At 34.0% G+C, this 17,584-nt stretch overlaps 1 protein-coding gene and 1 non-coding gene across 4 annotated transcripts in view; one reads left to right on the forward strand and one right to left on the reverse strand.

The window, feature by feature from the left end:
* Positions 1 to 17,584, reverse strand: part of LOC6563522 (furin-like protease 1) — a 163,956-nt gene that overhangs the window by 104,044 nt on the left and 42,328 nt on the right. For all 3 annotated transcript variants that reach the window (XM_032737699.1, XM_032737698.1, XM_032737701.1), the window contains exon 2: positions 1,500 to 1,572. The gene's annotated coding sequence lies outside the window, so the exon portion shown is untranslated. The remainder of the gene's footprint in view (positions 1 to 1,499; positions 1,573 to 17,584) is intronic.
* Trnag-gcc lies at positions 13,341 to 13,411 on the forward strand. The gene has a single exon. It is a non-coding gene; the product is annotated as a tRNA-Gly (tRNA).

Here is a 17,584-nt window from a genome sequence, read left to right on the forward strand (position 1 = left end):
GGACGGGGGTAAGGAAGGGGACAGATAGGAACGACAACAACAGCTAAAAAAAAAAAAAAAAAAAAATGTCAAATGTTTTCGCTGGCATTCGTTGTTCGTTCCTTGGCCTTCTTGTCAACGTTGTCGTTATTACTGTTATTGTTGCTGCTGAAGGCAAATATTTGTGCAGCAGGACATATATAAATATATATAAATGTATATACATTGTTGAAAAAAGCAATTTGATTTGAAATTGAAGCTGCTCCACAATAGCAGTCGGCTGGCATGCAAGGTCAGAAATTTGCCTACAAATAAGCCTTATATGCATAAAGTTATAGTATTTACCCTATATAATATATACTATATACTATATTTATATAAATATATATTTTTTTTCAAATGCCAGCCAACTATTTTGATGATGTGTTTATCAACTGTCAAAAGCTGACAATAAGCCAAATGGATTTGAGGTTGGCCAACAACAAAATACTCCAAAAATAGTTCCACAGCATTTGCATTTTTATGTAAATATCTAGCACAAATAAGTTGATGGAGTCCCGGGTCCTTTCCCCCACCCACACGCCCACATCCTTCACGAGCTGCTGCCCACAAAAGAAAAGATAGAAATCCTTCGTGGAAAAAATGTTCAAATTATGCATAATGAAATGGATTTCCATGGGCTGAAGTGATAAGAACACTTTACATTTCTGATTTATTCTCATTTCATAGCAATTTTTCTCTCAACAACAATATACATTTCGGCATGACAGTTTCTTTCAGAGCCTGACGGAAGCAGCCTTTTTAATAAATGCAAATCAAGTCACCAAAAAAGTATACTTCAATTTATTCAGCAAAATAAAAGTAGCCCAATAATAATAGGCAATGAAAATCACGTTATTAAGGGGGAAAAAAACTAGAGTACAAGAAAAATATCAAATATAATGATACTAAGAAACAAATTAGTGCAAAAAACTTAAATTTCCTCAACGAAAAAAGAAAACCCAACGATTTCATAGTATGTCCTTACAAGTTAACAATATTATTAGGTTTATAATATAATTATAAACAGTGTTCAATACTAAATGTGAATTCAAATAAATAAATTATTCAAATGTAAATAAATTGATAAATTCATAATAAACAATATATAAAACGAAATACGTGTTAACAATTAAACAACTTAGATTACAAATCAATATAAACAGAAATCCTAATCAAAATGCTACAAATAGACTTATTTTAAATTACAGAAACACTTCAAGTTTACATTAATAAGAAGTAATTAATCTTCGGACAACTATTCGTTTCTTGATGGCCAGTGAACAGAGTGGAAGCTTGCTGTTAGCAAATTAACAATGGCATTGAAAATCATTTACCTAATTCAAATGTGTTTTCAGCTGTTTGTATGCACACGTATATAATTACATATATAATTACATATATAACTACATATATATTTACTAACGTTTTATGTGTTGGCTAACGCCGAAATGTATGCTAGAGCATAAATTAACACTTACAATTGATGTGCTGGAGTAAAAGAACTTTGCAGGAGTATCCAGAAACCAGATGCCAGGGGCTCAGCTAACTTGACTGCAAAGGATAGGAAACATAGTAAATAAGTAAGCATAAAAATATATATATACGTATGTGTAGATGTATTGAGAGGAAGCCAGTGAAGTCGACTCAATTAGTTTTATTTGCTGTGTTAGGCGCCAAACTGGCAATTGAGTGCGAACCATTCGCAAAAAAAAGTCAATGTTTATTTTCATTGAGACTTGCCAGATATTCCAGATATTTCAAGCGAAATTAACGCACACATTTCTAGAGATCGTTTGTTTGCTTGTCTGTTTGGTTGTTTGTTTATTTGTTTGATTATTTATGGGTCTACTTACGGCCATCGATGGCGGATGTGACAAGTCGCTTAAGCACTTAATTTGTGTGTTGATTTGTGTGGTCTGCACAGCACATCAAAAACATCTCTTAGCTTTGATTTACAACAACACTAATCTTAACACTGTTCAAATACCAATTTAAAAAAGTAGACACTTTGCAGCGAATTGAGCTGAACGAAAGGAGAACGTTTAGCACACAGAATCTTGAGCTTCAAAAGTTGTGTTTCCAAGCTGTTATACTCGATAAGCTGCACTCGCATCGAATTCAAATGCCAAACATAAACATCAACAAGAAAAAACTGCAAAGCTGCATGATAAGAGAATACCCTGTACACAGATCGAGTATCTACCTGAATTTATTCGGCACTAAAGAAAAACTATTTTTAACAAGTGAATTCTAATATGTTTTAACATGTTATCAATTAACCAATAATTAATCCTTAATAATTCTGTTTTAGTAGATACTGTGCATATATATAATACAATAATATTTATAATTCAAACAGAAATATATTTGTTTATAATTCACATAATTTATTAGCAACCATATACCGTTCCATAACAATTTGCAGGGTATGGAAAGTTTCAGTCAAAAGTTGTGGCTACAGAAAAAAAACTAGATGGAAAATTGCACAAGTTTGCGGTGAACGATTTTATCTGCAGCGTGGAAAATCCTTTGCTTTGGCAAAGGTGTTGCCCGCAACCGGAACGCGACAGACGAACGTCAAGAATACCACAGACCGACTCACACACCAACCACCCACCCCAAACAAACCCAACGCAACCCAACACACCCACATCGAGTTTAAGCCTTGCGCATTGTTAACTTGCCGTCTTGTGGCAGGGTATATTGTGTGGCAGTGGTTGGAGGCAACCGATGGTTATGTGTGTCAAGTGGACGCCGCTTGGCTGCATCCACCCAGGGCATTCAGTTCGACTTCGGTCGCCAACATGCCTCAAGAGTTGCCTCTGTCTGTCTGTCTATCTGTCTGTCAGTCAGTCAGTCATTTAGGCTGACACAGACTGTGTGTCATTCATTTAGCTCGTCTTGTGGCAGGTCAAAAGCAAATCGCTAAAGTTAACGCCGCTGCGTGGTAAAGTCCTTGGCTATGGTTTTGAATAAACACAAGACACAAACAAGCAGTTGCCGTAGCTAGCGACCATGTTTTGAATATGATTTAATTACTGCTAATTGCTGAATATACTAATTAGTTTCAGCTCCTTCTATCTCTTATCATTTTACAGGTTATATACCTTTCCCTTTTTGCACTTACTATTGTTATTGCCATTGCTGTTGTTGCTGTTACTATGCAAATGCAAATGAAATTGGCTGTGAAGTGAATAGCTAATGAGCGCAGCTCTTGTGTCGAAACCCTGATTGACATGTTCAGGGCATAGCTGTATCTTGCACACGACTTCACTTTGATAGTTGGAATTGCAAGTCAATTGAATTACCTGACTATATACAGGTTGATAAACCACCTAATTGGCTTAAGTTAACGTATACTAAAATTACTAGAGAATAACTCAAATATTGTGTATGTAATTCGTTTGTAATTGTAATTGTGAGCTTACATAAATCATTGACAACGTCGAGTTGTGGAGTTAACCGAGTTCGAGACGCTGAAGGAATAATTTACTGCCTCATTTCTACACTATTTATACAAAAATATTGTAATTTATTGGATCTTGATAAAAATGACGAATAAATATTAGACCTGTCAGTTTTTCCGTTTAATAGAAAAATCAAAAGCTTACAACATGGCGTATGATAAATAATCAAAAACTACAACAACAAGAAAATTACGAAGAAAGTTCATCTTAGGCACGACAAAAATTACATACCCTTATATATACTATATACTGTATTACGATGTTGATTATTTTTTGTCCTAGCTTGAGGAGCACAATAACACGCAAAACTTATGAGTTTGATTAGGAAAGTTTCTTAAACAAGAAACCGACAGACGGACACGGCTATATCGACTCGGCGAGTAATGCTAATCAAGAATATATATAATTTATGTAGATGCACTAGAGTCATTACAGCAGAATGGTAATACCCTCTACAAGTTTTAATAGCTCTTCCAAAACAAGTTTTTAATGCATCGTCATGTTGAACATCACAAAAACAAATGATAGTCAAATATATAGATATTTACGGCTTTGCACGCCCAACAATAGCACTATTTCCGGTATCCACAAAACACCACAAGAAATGTTATCAAAAAGGCCAAATGGCAATTTGGCCCAGGCTCATAAATCATTTTGCTTGCTCTAAGTGCACATTAACAATGAAAACAGCCAAACTACATACAAATATCTATGTAGATATGTATGCTGAAAATAGAAACGAGCCCTGAACCTGAACCTGAACCAAAACTGGTGACACATGATGAAAAGACGATTTGGCCAAAGTGATAGAGAGTGTGAAAAGTTATACAAATGACAGCAAACAAACAATAACAACAGAAACAACAACAACAACAACAACATTTTGTGACTGAACACGTGGAAAACAATAAATCTGCCATTAGGTTGAGCGCCCTTCATTAACGGGTTTCTGGCCCAACAACAACAACAACGTATACACAATATTCAGTTTGGACAAGTTGACAATAATGCACACACACACACACGCACACACACACCCACATACACACGCACACACCAATATGCACACACAAATACAGTCTGTCAACATATCATGCACCTTTCCTGAAAGAATTTGCGCAAAATATTTTAAGCCACATTTTGACAAAGGACTTAGGCCCAACAACTACTGCAAAACTTTAATGTAGGGGTTTTCGGGGAGGTGCTGTTGGAAGTGGGCCTGCAGCGTGTCCATAGGTTGCCTCTGTGCAAATATGACAGCCATTGTTATTTTGCGTAGAGAACGGAGCTTATCTCTGCGTTTACCGCTACATATTTTCCAAAACAAACAAGCGTGGCCTTTCAGTCTAAAAATGGATTATGCAACAATGTTGCAACGCATAATTAGTTGCCACAAAATGTGCTGAAGCATATATACAGTAATTCAATTAGTATTGTAAAATATTATTAAAGATTTTATGAATGCGATTTTAGTAAAATGTTTTACCATTTCTTCCCACACAATTTGATTTTTTTAATGAATAGTTTATCGATTGAATTGTATTCATTTATTATTAAAGTTTTCGGTTCTCGGTTGTATTATTAGTTTTTCTTTATCATTTTGTATCTGCATATATTGAAACATATTATATTAATTTTATATTAAACTCAATCAGAGTTTTAGCTTTTTTTTGTCCTTTTTAATCTACATGAATCGCAGTATCTACATGTAAACTGAATATAGAATAATTATTTTATTTTAATCCCCACAACAATTATATAATAAATATAAGCAATGATGTAGTCTAATGAATTGGTTATAAGCGATTGAAAAACCAACAACAATGTGTTAGAATTGCTATTAAGCATACCGTTTATAATCTGTTAAGCCTTCTTAACACCACAGCAATCAATACACGTGAAACCTGTCCAACAAGCTGAGATATGTTAGCAATTCAAACCCTTCCATAACCCAACAAGAGGAACCCTTCTATAATTCAAACACAAGCGCGTCGCAATTGACAAACCAATTGACAAGTCACTTAATTGTGGCATTCACCACAAAACATGTTAACGTTAAAGTGCATTGGGTTAAGCGGGCAGTGAAAATGTTGTAACTGGGGGGACCCAAAATACAGTTAAGGGTTGCAGCAAACCAACCCCCAAAATGCTGCAGGCGCCACTCATCAAGTTGCCACACAGAGACAAGCAAATAAGGGGCAGTCAGGCAGCTGCTTTCAGCTTTCATAATTTAAATTTAGCATCGCAAACAATTACAATTCTTAAAAGTAAGTTAATTGTGCTTGTGGGTTAATTATGTGTATGATTGACAAGCAATTGAAACTGGCAGACACTTGTAAGCCAGGCACAAGGTTATTGGCCACTTTGGGGCGCCACTTGATCCTGTACAGCACCAAAATTGCATTTGAATGCAATTCAAACTCTGATTACCCCAAAGGGGTTACTTTCCACATAGATGGATAAATGTGTGTGTGTGTGTGTGTGTGTGTTGGGAGTGTGCGACCGCTGCAAGTTGGGTTTGTGTTGTGTTTTGGTAATTGCTTCACACAATTTCTACATCTATGCTAATTTACCAGCTGAAAGCGAAATGAGATTTTTTGGCTTTGTCCACCAGTTTGACAATGAACATTTTTTTGGATGGGTGTTTGTGGGTGGGTTAGGCAGATTGAGGATTGACGTTGGAGTTGGAGTTGGGGCTTAATCGTCTCGGTTTCTGTGTATTGTGTAACTGTGCGAATGTTCACCACGCATTATTTTCATATGTCTGCCTGTCATTGGGAATGAATCTGCGGCAGTTATGTTCTGGAATTGCTTCTCTGGTTTTGTCTGTTGTGGCTTTTATCCGAAATTGCTTTTTTTTGGGCAGGGGGGGAGGTATCCAGTTTCGCGAGTTTATTGTGTGTGACAGACACACACACACACACACACGAGCACACACACAGCAATAACAACCATGATTGTGTTCATTTTGCCAGAGGGGGTAATTTGGGGTCTGTAACTTCATTTTGAGCATACACAATCGCTCGGACAAGAGATAAAATTCTACATTTTGGTGCTTATCCCATTTACACAGACTTAATAAAGGCGGCAGAAAAATGGCATAAATCGATTCTAAATAGTCAACGCATTGTGAACACGAATATATTCATATATATGCAACAGATTTAAATATTTGAACATTAATTAAATTAATGTCACACATCTCATTTCAGATTTCAGTCCTAAGCTGCAACTCACATCGATTTCATACTGCTTAATATGGAATTGAAAATGTGTGCGAAGCTGAAAATTAATTAAATTAAATTCAAATATTCATTATGCAAAATTTTAGATTGTCAGTAAATCGAACTCATGACAATTATGGTAATTAAATTGTGGAAAACAAATCCCAAAACCAGTTGATAATTGAGACTCTCAGAACTGTTTCAATTAAACAGACATTTGATTTGCCAAATGGGACAAGCCACAACTCTGTTACATATACTACTGATTTCGGGAAAGAAAGTGGGCCAAAAAAGGCATACCTGACAGGTTACATATGCCACTGCATTGGTTATGATGAGCCCGGAGAGAGAGAGAGAGAAAGAGAGAGAGAGAGAAAGAGAGAGAGAGATGCAAATAGCGTTGAGGAGGGCAAATGGGTTGTGGTCTAGATGAAACATTGTGCAAGTGCAAAGTGCGTAAATCGAATTGAAATGAAGGCAGCAAGCAAAGGCAAGTGAAATCAAAATCATTCACAAAGCATAGAAAAGTTGCTGTAAAGGCAAAAAAGCGTCTGTTGGCCGCATTTGCCACATGCCAGACACAGCCTACACCCTGCAACACCCTACACACCAGGTAGGTAACGTGTTATACACATGCCCCACTCGATTCAATATGGCCCAGAAGAAAAGCAGGTCATCTGTAAAACTCCCACAATTCGCTCGCATCTATTTCACATTCCAGCTTTTTCCATTCTTTCATTATGATTATTTTTTAATGCAATTCCCAACGGCTCTGTTTTAGCATGTTGTTCAAATTCCAATAATAATCAACTTGATTTCTTTGCGCTTTCATCAAAATGCTGTTAAAGCATTTCATTCAAGTAATTGGAAGTGATTTTTACTTAATTCAATTCTTTTCTTAAATTCTGTTAAGTTTTAGGATAATTCATTTATTATTTCTCTCCACCAAAGTATTTTTTAAACTATATTCTATATTTTACATGCATTATTCTCTTTTTATACCCAGCATATAATTATTTTAATGTTCTCTAGATCTGGCAACTGTAATTGTACCTCAAATATGAATGTTCTGTTGTAAGTCAAACTGTAATGGGAAAAGCAATATCAAAGATCAAAGCTAATGCTATAGATGTATTGCTACTGTAGGCAACTCAAAGAGATACCGACATCAAATACATATATATATATTTTTTACACGTATTTATAATGTGCCGCAACTTCAAAAGACCGCAAGCAACTTGAGCAGCTGATGCATCTTTAATAAGTGCCACGAGGCTGATTTACATACATATACACATTTTGTTCAAGTTACACAATTCAATTTGGAGACTGAGTGGCAGAGTGGCAGAGCTGACCTTTCAGCATGGTCATTAATACATAGTATATACATAGTATATACTTATAAACTGACCAAATGGCTTCAGTTTCTCAAAGTCTTGAGATATCCACACAGTTTCATTTGCATGTTCATTGACATTGAAATGCGTTTCATGGTCCGTTCACTTCTTCACTCAGTTAATTGTTCGCATGTGCTCAAAAAGCGCATCAAATTTATATATATAAATTGAACCAAAGAAGACGTAAGAAATAAATAAAGCTAGATATAATATAATTTCAGCATTTCGATTGCCAAAAATAGCTCAACATTGAATTGTTGACCTTGAATTGCTCAAATACACTTGCGTGGTATTATTATTTATTTAAGCTTCCAATTGAAAGCCAAACGATTCAATAAGCGGAAGCTTCATCTTAAATATATATTTATGTTGTCTCCCTGTCTATCATTGTTTTGGCATCTCGAGTGCTTTCAAGTCTAGCTATAAAATAATTGTGGTTTATTATGATAAGCTATTATGATGTGGAATCAAATCACGTTGAATGTTGAATGTTAACTGAAGCTTTAGTTTCAAGCACATTATACATGTAAACATATAAATAACATAACCGTCAAACGATTATGCTTTAGAACCTAAAATAAATCGATGTGCAAAATGTTAGAGCTTAAAATCACATTGAAGAAAAAGATATGATAAATATTATATTCCTTCTTAAAAAAATTGCTTGATTTAATTAAAAATTGTTAACATGTTTCTTTTGACTATTTTTTCTAAAATTAGTTTTTGCAGTGCTCTACTTTGCCTTATCTGAAAAGTATATTTTCATTACGATTTAATTGTGTCAATGAAACGGAAATGCAGTAACAAAAAAGAAAAACATTTAAAAACATTTTTTTACTATTTATATTTTTCTTCATATCTATATAATTCGCTGAGCTTTAATATTTATACTTTACTGTGTTTTGTTCAATGTAAAATAAGTCATTTACTTTCTTAATCAGCGATTTACTTATTATTTGTATTTTGTATAGTTATTTTTTTTTCTTTTTGTTTTTCCTCTTATAAGAGTACTAGAAACACTTGCCTGAACCCAAAAAGTCTCTGGCTTTATAGCTACGCCGTCTGGGAATAACGTCTATACACAACTGGATGCTACTAGTCAACTCTCTATAGTAAAAAAAAAACCTGCCGAGCAATAAAACTGAACAACAATGAATAGCAACTGAAAATACGTTTTTAAATACATGATAATCAATTGCATTTAATGAGAGTTTCGCGGGGTCAGCTAATAGGGAAAAACCCATACAAAAAAAAAAAAACTACATCTAATTATAGACAATAAACACGACATCAGCTAACTGCAGTTTGTGTGTGTTACACAATCTTCACCTAACTAAACAATCTATACTAACTACAAAATAATCGCAACTGGACGGCAACAGGTACAGTTTTGTGTAGAATATATATATATATATATATATATATACGGTTTCATATTTATCGCAATTAACTGTCTAGCATGTTATCTTATATGATGTGATGTGATATAACAAAAATATTTTACAATAGCTCAAGAAAGTGATAAGTGAGCGTCTTGTGATTATCAACCCATCACAGTAATCTTTATTTTTATTTATTAGGGAAACTTACCCACAACGTCAGCCGAACTAAACTTGCTACTTTGTTATGATTATGATACAGATTTATATAATAATTAACTGATTTGTATAAGCAATCGGCTTTTTACGCAATTTTCCTCAGCTACTTCTGTACATGATAATTCCCTTATAGATCATAGTAATGAGTGCAACAGACTTTGCAGGTTGCTGAACTCTCTGAAGTGAATGTTGTAATCAGAGCAATTAGTAAAACTACGAGACGAGATAGCAGATAGAAGATGAAAAATGAAGTGCACACGAAGCGCCATTTAATGAACACATTAACATGATGCTAATGAAAAACACAAATTAGCTGTGCAAAAGTAAGATACATAAAAACCACAGCCAATCAAAATTACAACAACAAAAATTATCAATTTACGGTTTGGCATGCTAATGAGCCATATTATGGCACAGATTCCTGGACAGACTCCCAAAAGAGCTTGACAAATTTAGAACAAGCTAATGAAGAACTGCACGAATAGGCATTTCAAAAGTGGAGCAAATCAATTAGCAGGTGCGATGACGCTCAAAAACACAGTTATGTGCACTCAATTGAATGCTTTACCTACTTATAAAATCATGCGCAATTACGGTGTCGATATTATCACATTGTAGCTAAGTAGTTTTGAGCGTGACTGCAAGCTACAATGAAAATATTCGAAAATATATTATTTTTATATACTCGTACACATCAATGTTAATACAACATTTACGACATTTGTCATCAACACGTCATCATCACGAGAGCTGCGGCTCAGTTTTATTAGAAATACATTTCTAGGAAGTAACCATTATTATGCGAACTAACCGCATTTGATAAGCTTCAAAAATGAAAATAATAAAAAAAAAAATCTGTCACGCTTAAGCTGCGGTTCAATTGAATTATAAATATTTAAGTAAATGAACCAATTTTATATATTTCTAGGAAGTAATCGTTCCTATGCGAACTAACCGCATTCGATAAGCTTCAAATCTGGTCAATAAAGCATTTATTGTTGTCAAATGCGTCTATTTAGTTTTTTTGGGACTGTACCCCAATTATGTAACTAAACAAAATATTATTGTATACTATTCATTATTCTAGAGAGTAAAGAGACCAGGTTTCTAAAGCTTTGGCCCTGCCCGCTTCTTTCCATTTAATTTTCATTGATTTGATTGGAATTTCGAACATTTCCGGCTGGAAATTATACTGCTTTTTCTTTAGTTTCTTTAAAATAAATTTTTCATACCGTTTAAGCCATCGTTTCCCAATATATGTTAAGCCTTCATTAAAGCTTACCTGTAAATAAGAAAAAAAAAAAGTGAAATTTATTAAAACAAAAAATCGTAATTGATAAATAAATCTCTTAAGCTCTTATAAGCCATCATAAAGTGAAAAGTTTTAATTTACTACCAGCAATTGATTTATTTACAATAATTATGATTAACTGTGTCCATATTGAAAATGTTTGCTGAAAGAAAATCTTCTTCAAATGCCCGTGAAACTACAAACTAACATAATTAGTTTCGCAGTCCAGAAACAAAATTCCACCGAGAGACTCAACAAATGACAAATGTGTTCTGTAGATAGTTATATTAATTAGTTGTTACTCTTCATAAAATACACATCCTCAACTATTTGCAGTCGAGTGCGGCTGTGAAGTGGAGCGAAGTGCACGAGACTCATTCATTGAAATGAACCAACAACTTCAGAACAGCAACTACCAACTGCAAATGACAGGCAGCAAACACAAGTGAATCTCTTAGCACATTAAGAACAACAAACGTTAAACTGATCAAATATGTTTAGCTCAACTGGGAAATACCCAGATGTGTATATATAGTTAATAAAAGCAAATTGAGAATTATTTATTTAGGCTTTATGCTTACAAGAACTTTTTTTTAGGTCATTTACTAGGCACTATAGAAAAATGTAATATTTTTGTATTAATTAATTAATTAGTAATTGTATATATAAGTACTAAGTATCCTATCCAAAATCACTCAGATAAAACATAATTATACTTGACTTAAGCTAGAACTTTACTGCATATTGCTCATTATAAAGCTTTATCTTAACTTGCAACATATGTGCATTTCTACAAGCCGTTCATACCCAAAGGCTGCATTTTGGTGCCAGAATAATTATGAATTACTTGCATATTACAGCTTATACATGGAGTTAGATGGAATGCCATCGAATGAACTAATGTTGCTGCTTCAGATTAAGTTTCAGGCTCGTTTCATTTATTGGCTCAAGTTCTACTTGTAGATCTGGCTGTGGTCCTGCTTTTGACTAGTTTCAATTAGGCTAAGTGTAGCTGTGTGTGGGGAATGGGCGGTGCGCCTTATTATATTGTAGCTCTTCTCGAATGTTAATTACGAAATTGACTTAACAAGTTAAACCATAACAAAATCAACGATGAGCTTGCTGGAATACTATTCGATATTAGCCTTTTGGTTTCTGCTTTTTGGCCATTTGGCTAATAAGGCTCAACGACATACATGTCTGGCTTAATTATGCAGATTTGAGCCGCATTTCAAGTAGATTCGGTGCCAAACCCCTGATTTCTATAGACGCAAATGTGCAATTGTTTGTGTGTAGCTTCACTACCTGTTTTTTGCCATCAATGAGATCCATCTACAAAAGTCATATACAAATTAGTCTAAAACCAGCCAACGGCTTGCTACCAGTATTTTCGATGGATGTGTGGTTTGGCCCAGCCCACAGTTTGCATTGTTTTCACTTTGCGCTCATTTACATTTAAATTAAATTCTTTTGTTTGCATTCTTGTTTTCTTAAAGTTTTCTTTTTCATGTTTTCTTATTAATTTATTTGCTTTGCATTTAATTGCTTTTAATGTTTGTTTTTTTTTATTTGCAGTTTGTTGCCAGTTTGTTTTTTGTTTTCTGTGTTTTTACATTGCTATGACTCTGTTTTTGGCTCTTATCATGAACCATTCAATTTACGCGTAGTTTAGTTTGTTTTAATTTTTTTATTTTTTATTGTGCGCTTGTGAAACTTTTTGAATAATATTCTAAAATGTACTTTACTTATTTGTTGTTGTTGTAGCTGCGTAACTAAATTTATTTATTTAAAATGCAGAGCGCTTGCAAAAAGTTTGCAAACAAAGTTGAAATTATTCAAGAATTACATAAGAAATATTGAAATAGATAACGTACAAAATTGTTAACATTGAAATATACATATACTAATATTTTCTATATAAAATCCCATGTTAACAAACCGCTTTTTCACTGTGTTTGTTGTTCAAGTCGAACTTGCTTAAGTATATATATAAATATATAAAAAAGTATATATAAAAGTATATATACAAGAGAGCAAAGCCACATAATTAATGCGTGTCGATTGACTTCACACGCCGATAAGCCATACAAAGGCCAGCCTTATCAATGCACAGACAGTTTCTGTGTTTACTTTAAAGTACACATCTATATTCAAACATATTCATGTCGTCAGCTGACCAGCTGATATCTTATCAGTCATATATTGATACTTGTTTATATGTGATTGCGTTTAATTCAAGCAGTTCGCGCTTTAATTAAGACCACCGACTAATGTTTATTTATAGTCTGGTCTAGTTGAAGTTGAGCACCATATGATTGTGCTAATCGATATGTTTATGCATTGCATCGGTGGTTCAGTGGTAGAATGCTCGCCTGCCACGCGGGCGGCCCGGGTTCGATTCCCGGCCGATGCAAAAGTATTTTTTTTTTTAAATTTCTAAATCTATGAAATATACTTTTCTATTACAAAAAGCGAAAGTTATTTGCTTTCATCTGAAATTATTATGAATGGTGAATGTTTATTATTATCTTTTATTTTTGCAGCCTTTACTCAAATGTGTAATTCAAATTTATTCATAACGATTGTTTGAATTTAAAAAAAAAGAAAATATTTTTATGATTCAAATCCAAACTTAGATTCATTCCAATAGTAATATTGCAAATAATTCCACCATTTTTCTCGCCAACGCACATTCGATGAATAGAAAAATAGCGCTGAATAATAAAGCTGTGCAAATCAGATTGAAATATCATTTGGCAAAATAAATGCAATTAGCGCGTTTTCATTTGGCGCCCCAACGTAATCATAAACCATTAAATATTTTGGCAAAGTTTTACCACAAGCCGTTTTTTGGCAAACAATTATTTTTAACCAAATAATAATGCATAAAATATGGAATTCTGATTGTGGTTACGCTAAAGGACCCCTTAACCATCTAAGCACATTGCAAAATGCAACAATTATGAAGTGAATTCCATTGAAATCTGCTGAAATGAGTTTATTACACAGTTCTAATTTGCGGCCATTTAAATGGAAAACTTTTGCGTGTAATTATCCAACATACGGAAAAATGTATAAAAACGGTCTCACATATAAAATCAAATATTGTCCACTTGTCATATGTGGCGCTAGCAAATAATACATAAAGACCAATATCATCATAGTCTAAAGCAGCTGCATACATACATATTAAATACGTATTTTCAAATATATATGTATAACTCTAGCATAAAGCTCTTATGCAAATAGTTAATATACCCTCCCCTCCCTTTAGCCGATTTTACCCCATGGTATAACAAATAGAGTCAAGTGTTATTGTTATTATTGCCAACGCTAGCTTATCACTGGTTGCTCTCTAATTGCTTTTGGTGCGCTGACTCGTTCGCTTGTTCGCCCAAAAAACTCTCGCAACATGTTCAAAACGCTCCAGACAGGTCCCGAGACAAAACATTGATGTGCTCCAGCTCCCACCTTCCCCTACTCCTCTGCCTCCTCCTCGTCCTGTGCTACCATCATACGTAGTTGTAGAGACTCCTAAGCGATAACAAGTTATGAATTCTAACGCATGTGGGAATTTAACTGTTGCAGCACCAAAAAAAAAAGGCAGGAAATAAAAAAAAAACAAGTCCCAAGGGAGAAATTAATTTCACGTTGTCAACAGCATTTTTGCATACGCAGACAGAGACACCAAAAACAAACAACAATCACACAAAAAAAAATGTTCATAAGTGAGGGGTGATAGAGAAAGAGAGGCAGAGATGCAGAGAGGGGGTGTGTTGCTATGTTCTCTTATTTGCATGTAAGGAGGGTGAAGGTTGCAACTTTTAATTAGAAACTCTTGAAGAGATCTCTAGGCGTTGTTGCTTTCCCTTGGTCGCTTTGTCTCTTGGTCTTTTGGTCAGGTTTCTTAATTTGCGTAATCGTTATTTATGTTGCTGGTTGGTTTTGTGGTCATTATCTCACTTTAACTGATAGTTTTATGCCCCTAACCCAGCGTGTAATGGGTCAAGTGAGTGCTTAACAGCTTTTCAGTGTGCGTCTCCAAAGGTTGTGTGGCAAAAGTTACACAAACTACAAAAGTTCAGTACTCACAATGCGTTCTTTCACTTGGAGGATGTGTGTGTGCATATAAAATTATCATTGGGGGAAGGGAATGGGCGGATGGTTGCCGTGTATTTGGAAAATGTATAAAGTTTCAATAGGTTTTTAAGCTGTTCACTAATTAGGTTAACAAATAAGATCAAAGAAAGTTTGACTTTGGCAACAGGTTTTCTTTCTTTTTCGAGTTTAAATGATATTTAAGATTCTTGCTTTAAGAAAAGCCTGAGAGTTTTTTAAAGTGGCACACAGTTTACTGAGTGTTGGAAAAATATTAGTGAAACAAAGAACAAGCGCCAGTAAAACGCATACGAATGTCACACAAAAAACCAAGGTTAAAAAACTCGTCAACATGAAAAGCCAGCTGTAACAACATTAAGAAACCTTCCAAGCTCACATACAGAAGTCAATGCACCACAGTGCAGCACATTCTCAAAAAAAGAAGCCCATTCTCATCCCAAATGAAAGTCTATGCCAACAAGTTCCACACTAAATGCAAAGAATTTAACAACATGGCAAAAAAAAAAAAGGAGAGAGAGAAAAAGAACTTGTGGCACACGGCCCTGACCATAAACTAGACTATGAAATTTAGTGGAATGGCCGCAGCATTCACGACGACAAATCTCAAAAATGGAACACACTTGTGCAGCAACGGAGTCTGGCCATTCTGGTGGTGGCCTTTAAATTTTAGAGCTGGATGTGTTTTAATTACGAAACTTTTGTGCTTGGCAAGTTGCATATTGGCAGCGCAGCAGCCAACCGAGGCAAAGGACAGTACGCAAAGGATACATAAAACATAAGGTCCAAAAAGCACAAGGATGACCAAAAAATAGTCAGACGCTAGTTGTTCGGCACTTTATCGTTTTATTTATGAAAGCTTCGATGCTTCTAAGCGCCTCTCACTTTCTGTTTTTGATAAACATCCCTACAATTTTGTTGATTTTTATTTATTTTTATTTTTTTTGCTGAAAGTCTACTTTGGAAGTAGAAGCTGGACACATCAAACAATCATTAGCATCAAGAGCAGACGAGAAAGTTTCGCCATTGAAGCTATACCCAATGGGTTAACGTATATTTGGCACGTCCTGGCGCAGAGGCGGGACACTCGAGCGGATCAAAAACAATAAATAAACCAAAATAATAAGTTTGACTGGCAGATACTCTGTAGTCGTCTTTAAACATTTGATTGGAACAGGAAAATTTCCCATACAGTTTTTATCTTATTTCAACTAAATGTTTTACTTAATCGTTTTTTTTTTAAATAATTTGATTTATTTAAAAAGTTTCGTAAACGTTTCACAGACAGCTCTTCATTGATATTGAATAATTATACCAAGATGCTGATAAACATTCAGCTAACTTTTTTGCTATATACCCCTTGTACTCTTTATATAGGGTATAAAAACTTGTCAAGCGCTGCCAAAAAAAGTTTCCTTTTAAAATTTGTACAAATTTGATTGCTGGCTGGTCAAAGCATTTGTCACATTTCATCTTATTTTTTAATGAAGGACTCTTAATTAATCTTTAAGCTTTAGCTACACTTTGAAATGGGATTTTGCTAATGTGCTTGCCAAACAGATTTTTCTTAACTTTCAGGATCTTTTAGCTAATTAATATGCTATAAATATATATAATATAAATAGATATGTATAAATGTTATATAAATATGTTATGTATATAGTTATATCATCATTTATTTCTTCTCTTTGAGCTTTTCAATTTTCTTTCCAGAAAATATTTGATAAAATTATTATATTTACATATTTTTTATGAATTTTTTTTAAGCGCTTGGAAAATCTTACTTCCTATTTTCAGCTGTTAAGTCCATTGTGTCTATTTGGTTTCTATTTGATAGCTGTAAACAATTGGTAGCCCTGATTTTGGTCGCAAAGTTTTATATTGTTTATCGCACTGGTGGCAATTAAATTTGCATTACTTGGCTATTATTGCATTTCATTAGCAGCAATTAGAATTGTTATCCAAATATATAAAATACGGCGTAATTATTTATGCGCATTTCGCGATTGTTATTTGCTCTCTACCATGCGATACCATATCAATGTAAATATAAATATATATATATTTACACATATATACATATATATATATATATATATATATATATATGTAAGTATGGAAGGAAAAAAATGTTACTAATTGTGATTTAATTAGCACGCATATAATTATATATGATATTCATTGACAGCCATAATAATAATAAAATTTTCATTTTGTGGCAATGAATATTAATTTTTCTAATTTAATTGCTAAATTATTCAGTTTATTGGGCAAACATTGAATTACAGACTTGATTAGATTGAATTTCATATATACCGTTTTTACGGCTTCAAAAAAAAACATGCATTTTAAAATAGAAGTGGTTGCAATTTGCGGTCGGAGTTTGGATATTTGAATTTTATTGCTTTCATTTCATTGTTACACAAATTGACCTATCACACTATTATTCATGTAATGAACTGAAATTGTT

This window comes from Drosophila grimshawi, unplaced genomic scaffold (assembly GCF_018153295.1).
Source record: "Drosophila grimshawi isolate 15287-2541.00 unplaced genomic scaffold, ASM1815329v1 contig_311, whole genome shotgun sequence".
NCBI lineage: Eukaryota > Metazoa > Arthropoda > Insecta > Diptera > Drosophilidae > Drosophila > Drosophila grimshawi.